Genomic DNA, 14,962 nt, shown 5'->3' with positions numbered 1-14,962 from the left:
CCCCCAGTGTCGTCGGGGCGCCATCCTGGTGGGGGCTGGGGGGGGGGGCAAGGCGGGAGAGGTGGGCAAGGCAGGGGCTCTCCACCAAGGACATCATGAGGGTGGGGAGGGGGCAAGGGAGGGTTTTAAGTTGCGAGTGACATGGCTAGATCTTGGGGGAAATGAGAACGATGGATTCGGATAAGAAACCCAAAACAGAAACGTAAAAGGAAATGAATTGGGAAGCGGATGTGGCTCAGGCAACTGAGCTCTCACTCACCATACGGGAGGTCCGTGGTTTGGTTCACGGTGCCTCCTAAAGAAGAAAGCGAGCTGGGGTGACAGGAGGGTGCAGCGAGCTGACACAGCAAGATGACGCAAGAAGAGACACAAGAAGAAAAACATAATGAGAGACAACAAAGCAGGGAACCGAGGTGGTTCAAACGATTAGGCACCTCCCTCCCACATCAGAGGATCTGGGTTCAGTTTCCGGTGCCTCCTAAAAAACCAAGGAAGACAACAAACACAGCAAGTGCAAACGAGGAGGTGGGGAACAATGAATAAATTAAATAAATCTTAAAAAAAAATCTGTATAAGGTAATGAACTCACCTGTGCTCTTCGATCCTTACTTGACCAAAAGAAAAAAAACTGTGCGTAGAATCCTATTTCCTTCTCCTAAGCAACATAACTCCCAGCAAGAATTCAACTGGGCTGACAAAGTCCTCCTCCTTCCCTGCTTTGGGGACCATTTGCTCGCTCTTCTCCCTGGATGAAGGCCATTGTCTTCTCACCTCTGAGGCTGCCCTGGGCTTTAATGAGGCCCTGGGCTTGTAGGGTCCACCGTGCTCTAAAATGCTATCCAGAGGAAAGCTAGTTAGCAGCTCAGCACCTTCCACGTTGCCCGTGGCCAACTGCATAAACCCTTACTCGGACTTAAGCCATGAGCTGAGCCCTGCACACTGCCTGACAGAGTCGGTCTCCCTGAACGTCGTTTAATCGGACTAGAAAACCAGGCCATTGTGCGGTGGGCATGTGACCTCGGAGCTGTGCAGGGAGGGCTGCCGTGCCCAGGGCTGGCACCAGATGAGCTGGGGGACGGGGGGCGGCTGCGCTCTCTGTCCCAACGCTGCCCAGGCAAGACCCGTCTCCTTTCAGGTTCTCAATGCTCTCCCCTTAACACGTGGCTCAAGTTGGGATGGGCGACTCTGGACAGCCTGATTTGCAAGGGGTCCCTGGGCCCAAAGTTCTGTTCCACCAACACAGGGCCCCTGGTCACCGATTTCTGGGCCTTGCTTTAGATTCCCGGCACTGTCGTCGCAAAGAACCACAAACCAGATCCCTTAAAACAACAGAAACGTGTTGTCTCCGTTCTGGAGGCTACAAGTCCAACACCTGCAGGGAGGAGCCTTCCTTGCCTCATCCTGGCTGCTGGTGGCTTACCAGCAGTCCTCGGGCGACCGCGGCCGCCGTCACGCGGCCTGCTCCCCTGCGCACATCTGCATCTCCTCGCCCTGCTCCACTGCCGCGTCTGCATCTCCTTGCCCCTTCCTATAAGGTCGGCAGTCACACGGGTTAAGGGCCCACCTCAATCCTCTAGGACCTCATTTGAACTTGCCTAGTTCCATCTGGAATACCCTATTTCCCAACAAGCTCACACCCCGAGATCAGCACTTCAACACGTCTTCTTGGAGGACACAGTTCAACTGATAACGGCCTGAATCACCTCCTGCCAGGCTGCCGGCCCAGATCCTCACTATCTGCCAGTGCCATCATCATCCTCTTCTTCCTATGTTCGCCCTCAGACAGCAGTAGCAGCACCTCCGGGTTTCGCATCCTCACCACGTGCCAGGCTGCTGTTACAAACAGGCTCCAAGGGAAAATCCCCTTCGATGCCCAACATCCTGTGAGGGGGCGTTCTTATCAGCCCCACTTCGCAGGTGACAACTGTCAGGCGATGGGGGCTCCCAGGCCGGTAATTTTTTTTTTATACTGGCATGCTCTCTGCTCCTATTTCACACTCCTCTACTTTATGAACAAAAATACCATAAAATCTGCTTTGAGAATAATTCAACAATATAGATAGGCCACTTGAAAGTATAGTCCTTATGTAGCTTAATAATTTCCCATTTCGAATACCACTGGGAAAGTATGCAAATACAGTACTAGGAAGCCTGCACCTGAACTCCAGGACCTTTTTTTTTTTTTAAGAAGGTATAGGGGATCGAACTTGGGACCTTGTACATGCAAAGCAGACACCCAACCACTGAGCTACACGTGCGCCCCAGGGCCTAAGTTTTAACTGCACAGCACTGCCCAACTACCGTGCCCTGCAGCTCTCACCCCTGCCTCTGAGGACAGAGACCTCCCATCTCCTCATTTTCTAACCCAGAGTGGCAAATATGTTTCCTTTCTTCTGCCACTCCCCCTGACTGGAGAGATGATGAAGTAGAAGTGGGCCTCGCTGGAATAGATGAGCACACTTCAATTAGGGATGGCGGCCACGGGAGCGGAAAGGGATTTGAGGATGCAAAAGGGCCCCGGACGAGGCCTAGTCCTGGAGAAAGAGAGCCCTTGCCCTTGGTTCCAGTTTCCTCTTCCCTGGGGGAATTTCACTGCCCTTGCAACTTCCTTCAGGTAAAATTCCACAACCCCACAGGGACTGGCTTTACCCTGAGACGACGCCACAATGAGCGCTCATTCTGGAGATGCACTTATCCAGTAAGAATGGTGGTTGGGGCCTCTCTTTCTAGCTGTGTTTTAGTTTGAGCATGAGTTGGGTGGGGTTTGTTCATCCTTTTTCCTGATCTAACATCATAAATCTGGGAGGCTGGGTTCCTCTGATGGTGATGGGAAGAGGTTCCAATTACTGCTTCCAGGTCAAAGGTGAGGGGATTCTCAAAAGTGTGAGAGTAGCAGGCCGAGGATGAGTGGTCACCGAGTCTTTCTGCTGCTTCTGAACTTCAGGAATGACACTGGCTGGTCTGGTTATTTCCTTACAGCATAACAAATAACCCCTAACCTTAGTGGAGTGAAATAACAGTTATTTCCTCTCTCCTTCTCACAGCTTCTGTGGGTCAGGCATTCAGGAAGGGCTCAGCTGGGCAGTTCGTCTCTGCTCCACACGGTGTTAGCTGGGTGGCCTCAAGGGGATCTGGAGGCCGGAGGTTCTGCTTCCAAGACAACTCACTCACGTGCTGGCAGGTCGACGCTGGCTGTCAGTCAGTCCGTGGACTGAGGGCCTTGTTTTCTCTCCATGTAGGCCCCTCCATGGGCTGCTTGAACTTCCTCACAGAACGATGGTTGGGTTCTACGAGCAAGCACCTTGAGAGAGAGAGGATGGAGGCTGTCCTTTTCTTATGGCCTCAGTCTAGAGCCAGGCATGCCATTACTTCTCTTGTTCGAGCAGGTGCAGAGCCCAAATTCAAGGGGAGGGAGTACACGCTCACCTCTTCAAGGGTACATTGTCAAAGAATTTGGGGACCATGTTTTAAAACATGCCCTGGGGAAACTCTAATATAATTGTGCCACTCAGAACAAAGAGGTGGTCATATCTTTGTTTCTGTGTGTTTAAGATACTCAGAATCACAAACACAACTTAGGTGAATGGCAGTTCAGGTTGTCCACATGGGTCCTGCCAACACTTTTTTCTACATCTAACTTTCAACACATCTGGGAGTGCCATCCTTTAGGTTTGGGTGGAGAGAGAGAAAAAAATAAAGTTAGGAGCATTTCCAGGGTCTTTCTTGTCAGGAAGGCAGGCTTGGGTGAAAGGGCAAGCTGGGTAGGAGAGGACGCCAGCCACCGCGTCTCCTCTCTCAGGCAGAAGCAGACTTGGAAGGATGGCTCGGGTCCTCGGGTCGGACCTCAGTCTGGCTGGGCACCTACTGCCCGTCAGTCAGTCCCCCGCGCTAGGGACGTGAGGCAGAGACAAATAGGAAGAGGTCCCATGCCCTGCTGGAGTCCTGTTCTGATTTGGGAGGCATGGCCCAACCTATGAAGAAGGACCTACATGATAAGGCCCCAAGTGACGCGACTGGGAGCAAGGACTTTGCACCGCTGTACGACTTTCACGCTCAGCCCTATTAGCAGCACGGGGATGCCATAGAAGGAGGAGGATCAGTGCTCAAGAGGCTCAGAGGAGGGGCAGTACTGAGCACCTCCTCTCAGGAAGACTTCCTGGCAGATGCCTTCCTTCAAATCTCCTAAAGGCCTTTTGATGGGCATCATGCCCACCACCCACGAGCGCCACCACCAAGGACCCTGCCCAGGCTTCATTTTCTTTAATTTGCTACACATTTCAACCTGTAAACTGCCTTTTCCTGGTAATTCTCTTTCTTCTGTGATACCCATTGTCCTCTTGCTGCCTGACTGTTCCTCTCTGTCTCCTTTTTTGCCTCTTCTTGCTCCTCCAGCCCTTAGAAGCAGGCACTTCCCGCTGAGTTCCTACCCTCTTGATTGTCTTCTACACACGACCTGTGGAAGGTCTCGTCTTCCCCACTGCTTCAACCACCTCCTTTCTATCAGTAGCTTCCAAGCCTGCATCTCCGCTCCTCTTGCTTGGGTTCTACACCACATTTCTAGCCGCCTTTCATCTCTTCATTCATTCGGTATCCTACACGCCGATGGGAGGGCAGGGTCTCCGTCCTTGTGGGGCTTCCACGTCGGCCAGGGAGAATGTCACGAAGCACGAAGGATTTGGCTGCAATTGTGACAACGGCTACAAAGGAGAGGTGTCCACTTGGGAGGTTGACCTAATTCTTCTCCAAGGTCAGGAGGGGCATCTTTGAAGAGTCTGGGGCTCAGCTGAGCTCCGCTGGATGAGTGGGCAGGGAGAGAGGGAAGAGGAGGGGACTTAAAGGACTCCAACCTAAGGGCTGGAGGCCTGAATCACGAAGGAGTGGGCGAGCTGGAAATGCTGAGGAAAGGTCAGCGCAGCTGGCGGGCTCCAGGGGGCCCGTGGGGAGCGTGGTATGACATGAGGCTAGACATGAGGGAGAGCTTCGTAGGACACGACAAAGATGTGGGTAACCACCCCCGCCCCCCCCAGGAGGCCACTGCAACTCTGCAGGCTTGAGAAGGGTGTGCCTGTATTTGTACTGAGAAAGGACCACTCTGGCTGCTGTGGGTGAGACTGGAGTTGGTGTTAGGTGGCTGTTGTGAGGTTATTAGACAAGTGAATATCTGGTATAGTTTGGACCAGGGTGGTGGCAGCAGAACTAGAGATGAGGCCAGATCCCAAATTTTATTTAGGAGATAAAATTTCAGGATTTAGTGATAGACTGCAGGAAGAATGAGGAAGCGTGGGAATGGATGTGGCTCAAGCAGTTGGGTGCCTGCCTCCCACATGGGAGGTCCTGGGTTTGGTTCCCGGTGCCTCCTAAAAAGAAGACGAGCAAGACAGAGAGAGCCCACAACGAAGAGACGCAGTGCACAAACAATGGGGATGGGGGACAGGCAAGGAGAAAGAAAGAAATCTTCTAAAAATATTTTTTGAAAAAAGTGGGGAAGAAGAAAGTCTTAAGGCCAATTACTGGGTCTCTGGCTGGTTCCGTTTTCATGGAGCTGGGGGGCACCTGAGGCAGAAGATAAAAGTTCGCTTCTCGCCTATGTGTGTGCAAGGTGGTTCCGGGGCAGGCTAGCCTCTTAGCCTGCAAGAGTAAAGCCTCAGACCCTTTGGAGTTCTTGCCAATGGCCCTCAGCGCCTTCCACTAGGACAACGGAGACAGGCTCCACCAGCCACCCCTCCCAAACACTGGCCTCAGGTGCCAGAGCTCCCCTCAGTGTCCCCCAGAGCAGAGGTAATCCACTCCAGACTCCCAAACAACCCTCCAAGGCTCCCTACCTTCACCTCCCATTGCCCGCACCCCTGCTTCAGCTCTGGCAACCATCCTCCCTGCACCCCTTCTCCAGCCTCGGCATCTGTGCCCTTGTCACGCTGTCCTCTCAACGGGGGCTGCCCTTTCAACCTCCTCCCTGCGAAAGGGCTGTCTCGCCTTATCCAGGAGGCTCGCCCCGAGTGCAGGCAGAACCGCCCTCTCCCTTCACTGCCTTCCACTCTGCTCGTCTTGCAGGGGTCCACAGATCTTCCGCTCTGTGTGCCGGATGCCTGGGTCGACCCAATCTGCTTCTTCCAGAGGCTCTGCACCTCATCTCTGGGCTCTCGGCTCCTCTAGTCTTTGTGACACAGCAGGTGCTCATTGGATGAATGCTGTACCGAAGAGCTGGACTGCACAGGGATGAAAGGTAGGATGGAGGTGTGGAGGGAAAAGGCGTTCCAAGTGAGGGGGGCGGAGTGAGCCAAGGCTTGACGGTGGAAGCGGCGAAGGCAGGGGACATCGCCACTTTGGGTGGGACTGAAAGAGGGGGGTCTGAAAAGGTGAAGAAAGGGGGGTACAGGGCCCAGGAGGGCTTTGGCCTCTGCGCTAGGAGGGCTCCAAGGTCTAGGTTACCTGCCCACGGTCCTCAAGGGGCTGTTCCGGGGACACTCCCGTCTCCTGCTCCCTGCCCACCCGCCCCGCCTGCGTCGGCCATCAGAGCCTCGTTCGCGGCCCCCGAGTCTCGCTTTGACGCGGGCCCGTGCGTGAGTCAAGCGTGCGTCACGGCGCCGGGGCTCCAGGGCGGCCTCACCGAAAACGAGGGAACAGTGCGCACCGCGCTCCGCCCAGCTCCGTTCCGCTCTGCAGAGCCGGCGCGGCCAGGGCGCGGGGAGGCGCGGGGAGGCGCGGGGAGGGCGGCGCTCGGCCCGGCGACTGCAGCCCAGCGCGCTCGCTCCGCGGCGGGACCTGGGCCGCCGGGCCGCTCCCCCGGGGCCGGAGAGCGCGGCGGGCGGGAGCCGGGCCAGGACCGGAGGCGCGGGAGCGAGCGGAGTCGCGGGCGCCGGCGCGCACCTCGCGCGCCCGCATCCCCCCCCCCCCCAGCGCGGTCGGGGCCCGTCCACGTCGGACTCGGGCTGCCCGAAGGAGGGGCTGTGTGCCCGTCGGGGACGGCGGCTGCTCGGCCAGAGCGCAGGGGCCGAGAGCGTGCGACGGTCCGCGCGGGCCAGGTGAGTCGCGGGCCGAGCCCCGCCCGGCTTTACCGCCAGCGCTCGCAACTTTGCGTGGTCGGGTCCCGCCCCGGCCCGGAGGCCTCGGGGCCGGGGTGCGAGGCGTGCTGCCCGCTCCTCCGCCCGCCGCGCTCCGCTCCGGGGCTCCTCTCGCCGCTCCGGCCACGGCTGCCTGGCGACAGGGCTCGGGAGCCCGCGCTCCCCCGGCGCGGCGGTGGTACCCCGCGCAGCGCGCGCCGCCTGGGCTCGGGGCTCGGCGTTCCCGAGAGCGTCGGCAGGGGCTGCAGAGGCGAGCGCGGTGGAGGGCAGCAGGGGCGCGCCGGCCTCCCGGGGCTGCCCCCCTAGGGCGGCCCGAGACCCCGGCCCCGGCCGCTTCGGCCTCAGGCCCGTGACCTTGACAGTAACATTGGCGGGAGCAGCAGAGCGCTCCCGCCCCGGAGGAGGCTTTACGTGCAGGTCCCGGAGCTGGTGCGCGCTGCATTCCGGGCGAGGGAGCGACCTTCCTCCCGGGAGGGAGGCGCGCCTGGGAACGGAGCGGCGGAGGTGGGGGAAGTGCGCGCGCTGCCGGGGAGGGGCGGGCGCGGTCGGGGCCGCGGCCTCTGCTGCGCGGGTACCTGCGCGCGGCGGGCTCGGAAGCGGAGCGCGCGGTCCGCTCGCCAGGGCCGCTGTCCCGCGGGCGCGGCCGCCGTGGAAGGAAGCCTGCTTCTTTTTTAAGGCCCAAACGCCTTGCCAGGCTCCGAGCGCTCTCAGGTCCCCAGGCCACTCACCTGACGGGACCCGGTCGCTGTCAGGTGGAGTTTTGTTGCTTTAGTTTTTAAATTTCGTTTCTCTTTCCTCTTGGAGAAATATTGTGGTGGACCCATCGGATTATGAAATGTCTAACCAGAGCTACCTCTGGGGGCAGTTCAGCTGTACATGACGCTTGCGGGGTTGGGTTGGGGAGATGGGGGAGGGTGTAGAGAAGGGTGGGTTCTTTCGAAGACACTGCTCTTGTTAACAGAAACTTATAGGAGGGAAGAAATTTCTGTCATGGCTCCAAAAAATAATAATAATTCAACTAAAACTTGAGTTAGGGCCTGTTTGTCTGTGCGGTACATGCTGACTGATGTCTGGAGAAGGTCAGAGTGTGCTCGGGGTAAGAGCGGGTCGTGTCTCACGCCGCTGCGCTCGCGCTATCTCCTGGCCCTCCCGGGTGCACCCACCCCTGGGCAGGAAGGGCTTTGAGGTCACACCTCACTGTCCTTGGCCAGCGGGGCCTGTCCAGGGGGGGCCGTCACTCCGCCGGCTTGTTCTCTAATGGAGCAGCTGTGGCTAAGTAGGTGGCTGAGTGTCGGTGAGTCCCTGCAGCTCAGCCCCGAGGGTGACTCAGTGCCGGAGGCAAATCGTGCCCACCAGCTCTGATTGGAGTGAGTTTGTTAGCTTGAGTCACACGCGGAGTCGTGTGCCAGCTGTTTGTGAGTTGAGCAGAGCTCTTTAGCAGCACGTGTGAGCAGCGGTGGTCCAAGTCCCAAGTGTTTCGGGGCCGCTGACCGGGGCGGGCAGGTCCTCAGAGCAAGCCACCCAGTGTGCGGGCAGCTGGGCTGCTGTTCAGGGGTCCTGGTCCTGGAAGGTGAGCGGGGCGGGCTTGAGGCGGCCTTGGACAGGAGGCTGAGGGGGTGAGGGGTGATGGGCTGTGATTGCAGCCTGAACTGGGCCCAGTGCTCTGCCGGGTGCCAGCGGGGTGACCTTGGGCAAGTCCCTTCACCTCTGGTGCCTCCGTTTCTTCATTTGTAAAAGAGGATCCCTACAGTACCTTCTCTGCAGGCTCGTTTTCAGTCCAATGCTGGACCCGGAGCAGGTGCTCACTAAATGTTAGTTCCCTGCCCCTTCCCTTATGGGCCATAACCAGAAGTGATTCTCTCTCCCCGCCCCTGGTCCTGAGTGCGAGAGGGTGTGTGGAGACAGTGGATGTGGCAGGGCTTCCTATGTGATGAAGGAGGATCAGGAACACTGCTTCAGACTGACCTATTTCCAACCCTGCAGTCTCCCTAGGGAGACCCGGAATGGGGAAGCCTGAGTAGGAGCAGGGTCAGTGGGGGAGGAGAGGAGTGGTCGCAGGGCTGTGCTGGTCTGCTGCGTGCCCTCAGCTGCCTGCAAAGGCTACAGCGTGAGGCTCCAGGACAAGCCTGAGATTGTTCATGGCTGTGGCTTGGTCCCTAGCGGTGTAGCCCCTACTGGGTGGCCCTCGGGTCCCTGCCTTTTAAGTAGGTCCATCTCCCTTCCCATGGGTGGAGTTGGAAGCTTCTAGAGAACCATCCAGGAGTGGCAAGGCTGGAGAAGGGGGGGGGGCATGTGTCTCCCGCCTTTCCTGAAGGATCCCGGGTTCCTCGCTCCCTTAAATACGTGCACCTCAAGAATGGAGGAAATAAGGGGATCCCCAGTACAGCAAGAAAAAGGCCATGCCGACCCAGGTACTCCAGTCTCTATTAGAAGTGTGTGTGTGCGTGTGTGTAGGGTGGGCGTTCACCCTGCAATTATTGTCCTCTCCATTGGCTCTGGGAGAAAATTCCAGGGATGATGGAGACAGAGGAAAGAGGATTCCTGAGAAGCCAGTTCCTTCTGCCTGAGCACCCGCTTTTCCCTCGTGTTTCGGTCCAGGTTTGCCCCAGCAGGACAATTCCTCATCAATCCATTTAAAGCTGCTAAGATAAGCAGCAGGGTAGTTTAAGGGAAAGATGGATTTGGGCTTCTTTCCAGAATTAGGTCTGAGTTATCACCTGCTCCCAGGCTGAGCTGCAAGAAGTCTTCACAACCAAACATCTGGAGGATCAGGACCAGGGAAAAAGTCCTTTTATATCAGCCTCCACCAACTGTGTCCCAGGCTGCCAGAGGTCAGAAGCACAAATCATGGGTGGATCTGACCGCTGTGCACTGTCTGAACTCAGGTGGGATAGTAATCTGTTGGGAAATGCCTCCTTTGGGTGCTGTTAGAAGGGGCTGGTGCAGCTCTGGATTCCAGCAGCTCTCATGGTGCTTGGAATACAGTGATAACATCCACTTATTATTTTTTGAGGCTTCTGAGCTGTGCTAAGTGCTTTATTTACACACCATCTTGTTTAATCTTCGCTATTATCCCGGGAGACCGATAATGCTTTCTGTAGTTTATAGATGTGGAACTTGAAGTTCAGAGAGGCTAAACAGTTTGCTCAAGGTCACCCAGCTAGTGAGTGGCAACCTAAGAATTTGAACTCAGGTTTGTCAGATTCCAAAACCCCTGCTCTTAAGCACTACATGTTATGCCTCCATCATAAGTTCTTAAGAAATGTTTGCTGACAATCCCGGCAGTTACCTGAATGAAGTTGCTCAAACCCTTAGGTCCATTTCGTTCAGGAGCACCCTGAGAAAGGGAGAAATGAACCTCCACCAATGGGAAATTGGTCGAGAACATACCCCAACTTCCAGGGTTTGGGGAACGTGGCATGTGCTTCTAGGTGGGTAGAAGTCCAGAAAAATTTCCCAGGCTACATCTTGGTGCTTTGTTGTCCTGTTCCCATCTTTTCCCTCGTTAGCTCTACCACCCCCTCCTTCATTCCCTTAGCGTTTTGTCCAAGGCAGGGGCTTGGTGCTTGGAGCAGTGAGGAAAGAGCCAGAGGCAGGCTGGTCGCCCTGAGAATGTCTGCATCTGCAGAATCAAGGACAGGCCATCGCTGAAGAGAGCCCTGGTGTGTCAGGTTTCTCTGCTGGAGCGGCTGTGCCAGGGATTTGCAGCAGTTTCTGCCGAGGCCCCAGACCCCAGTGCAAAACTGCTAATGCTCCAAGGTTACTTACAGCAGCTGCTGGCATGGGCTCTCGCAGGGCCGCTGCTTGCAGCCTGGTCTTGTGCCATGGAGAGCCCACTCTCCTCACCCCTGGGCCTCTGCCACTGGCACCCTGGGCTGTTCTGGGAAACGTGGCGTCTGACGCCTTCCGCGCCTCTGTTTCTTCTGTCTCTGAGAAACTGGCCTGTGCCGCCCAAGCCTGCCTGCCATCTCCAAACCGCCTGAGATCGCAGTGGGGACGTTCCTGTAAGTGAGGCTGGCTACCTGGAATGTGGGTGTTACTGCTCCCCCACCTCCAGCCCCCAGACCAAGAGGATTTCCCAGAAACCCTTGCTCCATAGGCAGCCATTTTATGGAGATAGTCATTTGATCATTTGATCATTCTCCTCCCCCCCCCAAGTAATTTTAAACAATTAAAACATTGTTTGTCTATGTGTAAACTCAGTTATTGAGAAGAATATAGGAACTCACTGTGTTCAGGAAAAAACTCACAGGTGAGAACGTAAATGGAGGTGCAAAGTTAATTACTGTACTAAATTAGTCTCATGTTTAGGAGAAGAAAAAATAAAATGTTGGGAACCAGGCATGTTTTGTTAGAGACTAACCCTGGGTCAGGTAAGTCTTAGGCAGCCTGTATGCCCAGTTTGGAGGTTGAGGCTAAAAGCCCTTTTCGGTCTGCGGCCCCTTGCGCAGTGGGGATGAGGGGAGGTGGGCGCGGCCGTTCCCAGCCGGGGTCCTCTCACTGGCTGCAGCTGTCCTCCTGAGCTGCCCCTCCGCCTTCCACAGCCTGTCCATCTGAAGATAACGAGTCGCCTCTCAGCCTGCTCCATCATTTCTAATTACTGGTTTAATTAGAATTGCTGCTGGATTCTGTGCATCACTAATTTCCCACCTATCCTTTCCCTTGCAGATAGAATTCATTGGTCTACACCCAGAAATCCTGCGGGTTGCCCTTTCTCTTTAATTATAAGACTCCTGGGCTCCTGTGGTTTAAAATCCCATGCCAGCTGTACAGAGCAGGAGGGCTGTTTGGGAGAGCCACCTAGCAGGAGATGTGAGCAGTCACCTGGTGTGGCAGAGCCAGCAGATGCCCCCCGGGTGACAATATTCATTAAGGGTGTGGACCTTCTCTTCCCAGGCTCTAAAGGAAGTGGGCACGTGCTCCTGCGCTCGGGGGCAGCCTCGCCCTGGCAACCCCCCAAGGCTCCGATGGGTGCTGTCCACGGTCCTGGCATGCCGCTGGGGCTCTGTACCTGCTAGCAATTTGGGGACTCCTTTAGAACAGCTGGAAGGACTCTCCTTGACCAGTCCTCAAAATTGCATAATTCCATTAGCTTTGGGAAAGGACCTGGCCAAGTGGGGAAGCTCCTGACCTCAGGGCGAAATGAGGGTAGATGGACTTGTGCCAGTCTTGACTTCCAGCATGGGTTTTGGAGAAATCGTTTGGAAAGGCAGCACGGTACATTGCAGAACCCCCTAAGCAGTGTCACAACGGGGAGCCTGTGGCCCAGAAATAAAGATGCCCTTGTCCCTTGGAGTATCGTGGAGGAGCCAAGGGTGGAGAAGCCTCCTGCATTTATCCCCATGTACCGTGCCAGTGTTACTTCTGTGGTTTGTTGACATGAAAAAGATCGGAAAGCACCAGAACATGGAAAAAATATGGGCTGCGGAGTTTGGTAAACGACAATTTGAATCTCCACTCATCTACCTGATGGTTGGCTAATCTTGTACCTGATGGTTATCTTCTCTTAGCCTCTTGTTTTCTTGTCTGTCAAATGAGAATTACACCTTGTTCCAAGTTGTTGGGAGGATCAAGAACATATGTAAGTGCGCGGCACATAGTAGGTCCTCAGAAATGTTTGCTGCCTTCCCTTTGATGTTCGTCGACCGGCCTCTGGTCTTGAGAGGAGGGCTCTGCTGCCCACACCCGCCCCCCACCCAAAGCTGCACTGAAGGCTGCGGAGGAACGAGAGGAGACAAACGTTTCTGTTCTCAGGAAATTGGCGTCATGTCAGGACTGTAATTAAAGGTTTCTGATCACTGTTCCGTCAAGTGCTTTTCAACAGACCGTTGGGCAGCTCAGGTAATTGGACCCCCATGGATCCTTCTGCCTCTTTCCAACCCATGAGAAAATAGTTGCTTTAAGAACATCCAGGACAGAGGGTTTGGGCAGATGCTGTAAGGACCCATCTGTTACCACTGTGGGTCCCCCATGAATGAGGAAAGAAGGAGGTGAGGGCTTTGCTTATCACACCTGGGCTTTTTATTTTCACGTCTGAATTTTTTTTTTACAAATTGGGAGAGTCACATTGGCCCCTCCCTGGCTGGGACCTGGTGAGCCCATCAGCACCTTGGGGCCCTCTCAGTCCCTCTCCCTTCAAAACCTGAACTTCACCCAACAGCCTGGACCAGGCCACAGGCGTCTCTTACCTGCCCTCCCTGCTTCCTTACCCCTTCCTCTGCAGGCAGCTAGTGCCCCCTTTTCAAACAATGGGGTCACACCATTCCCCTGCTCTGAAACCTCCAACAGTTTCCAAATGGCCTGGAAATAAAACCCAAACTCTTTTCCCTGGCTCCTGCCCCAGGGCCTTTGCACTCTTTCCCCTCTGCCCTGAATGCATTCCCAGGGTATCTGCTGGCTCCTGGCACTGGCTGGCGGGGTGCCCGCTGTGGGCCTGCGTTGAACACGGCACCCTCTTATCCCAGGCAATCCTCGTGCAAACCCCAGCAGATAGGAGCCGTCATCCCCAGCCTCTCGGGGCTAGAAACGGAAACTCAAGAGAGGCTGTGCGCTTTTCCCAAAGATCCTTAGTACGTAGTAGAGTGGCACTCAAATTCAGGTTTTTCTGGCTCCAAAACCCTTGACCTTTCAATGATTGTATTGCGGTTAAGAGGCGCGTTCCAGAGTTTGGCTGTGTTGGTGCAGATCCGGTTGCCTCGGCTTTTTGACTGCATAACCGTGGACGAGTTACCTTATTTCATCCATTCCAAGGGGCGTATTTTGCACATTGTAACGTCTTAAAATCAGGACATGACGTGCAGTCAGTGGCGTCTCACAATCGCTGCCAGGCTGGGGACGGTGGGAGTCCAGTTGCAGGAAGACCTTCTGTCGACGCTTTTGTTTAGTTCAAGAAAGTGCAGCATCAGAGCATCTAAAATTAAATGAGATATAGGTGGTTAACCCCTCGGCCTCTGTTTCTTCCTTTGTCAGTGGCACCTGCCTCGTGTACTTGTTGGTGTGGTGGTGAAGGAATTAATGGATATGACACCCTCCGTGGCTGCACAGAGTAGGTCCGCAGGCAGTATTGTCTGTATGCTGTTGCTCGTAGGACAGCACCCCACCCCGCTTTTACAAGTTCACCCCATGGGTGCCTCAGCGCCTCAATTCTAGGGACAGGGAGAAGGCGCCGTGGGGGGCGTGATGCCGCTTCTGCCACTCACCCCCTAAGCCTACGTCACCCCCTCACCAGAAATGGTAACGCTGAGCCAAAAAGTTCTGTTTACAATGGCCCCACCCCCATTTTCCCGTGCCAGTTCCTCTCCCTTGGACCATCTGCCCCCTTTCCTGCTTCTGCTCCCTCTTGACTAAGAAAACAAAATATCGGCTGCAGAGAACGCGATCAACAGATGCACTAGAAAGGCGAAATGGGGACCACAGAAGCCCCCGGGCCCCCTCGCCTGGTCTGTGGTTTGGAATGGCCCTAGCAGGTCCCTGGATTGCTCTGGGCCAGGGCTGTGCCCCGTCCAAAGTCCATTTGTCTGGGGTGAGGGCAGGTCCCGTCTACCAAGTGGGGAAAGTGAGGCACAAATACTGGCTCCTCTATAGGAGGCATAAAGCCAGTGAGTCTTCTGAGTTAGCTTTCGAAAGATCCCTCCGGTGTCCTTGGCACTTGAAATGCCCTTGGATCAGAATACCGTGTCAGAAAATGGGAACGTTTGGAAGCTGGGAAAACGCATCAGACAGTAGCACATTTGGTGGGGGCATGTTTCACAATGCACCCATTTCTTCCATTGATTCATTTCATTCCTGTTGTATTTATTGAGCCCATGTAACGGTAAGACACCAGCGTCTGGCCCTGCAGAAGCCAAGAGAGCACGGATGGAGGTATGGACAGGCGGCCAGAGCAGAAACCGATGACCCTG

General features: G+C 55.5%; 1 protein-coding gene across 2 annotated transcripts in view; it reads left to right on the top strand.

Moving 5' to 3' along the window:
• Positions 1 to 6,895: 6,895 nt before the first annotated feature.
• SLC6A17 (solute carrier family 6 member 17) overlaps positions 6,896 to 14,962 on the top strand; it is a 54,692-nt gene continuing 46,625 nt past the window's right edge. The window contains exon 1 of one of the 2 annotated variants that reach the window (XM_058303068.2): positions 6,896 to 7,022. The gene's annotated coding sequence lies outside the window, so the exon portion shown is untranslated. Of the gene's footprint in view, positions 7,023 to 7,270; positions 7,566 to 14,962 lie in introns of those variants that run through there. The other variant, XM_058303069.2, reaches the window with a different exon arrangement.

Source organism: Dasypus novemcinctus, chromosome 9 (assembly GCF_030445035.2).
Source record: "Dasypus novemcinctus isolate mDasNov1 chromosome 9, mDasNov1.1.hap2, whole genome shotgun sequence".
NCBI classification, from domain to species: Eukaryota; Metazoa; Chordata; class Mammalia; order Cingulata; family Dasypodidae; genus Dasypus; species Dasypus novemcinctus.
This window is presented reverse-complemented; position numbering and strand designations above follow the sequence as displayed.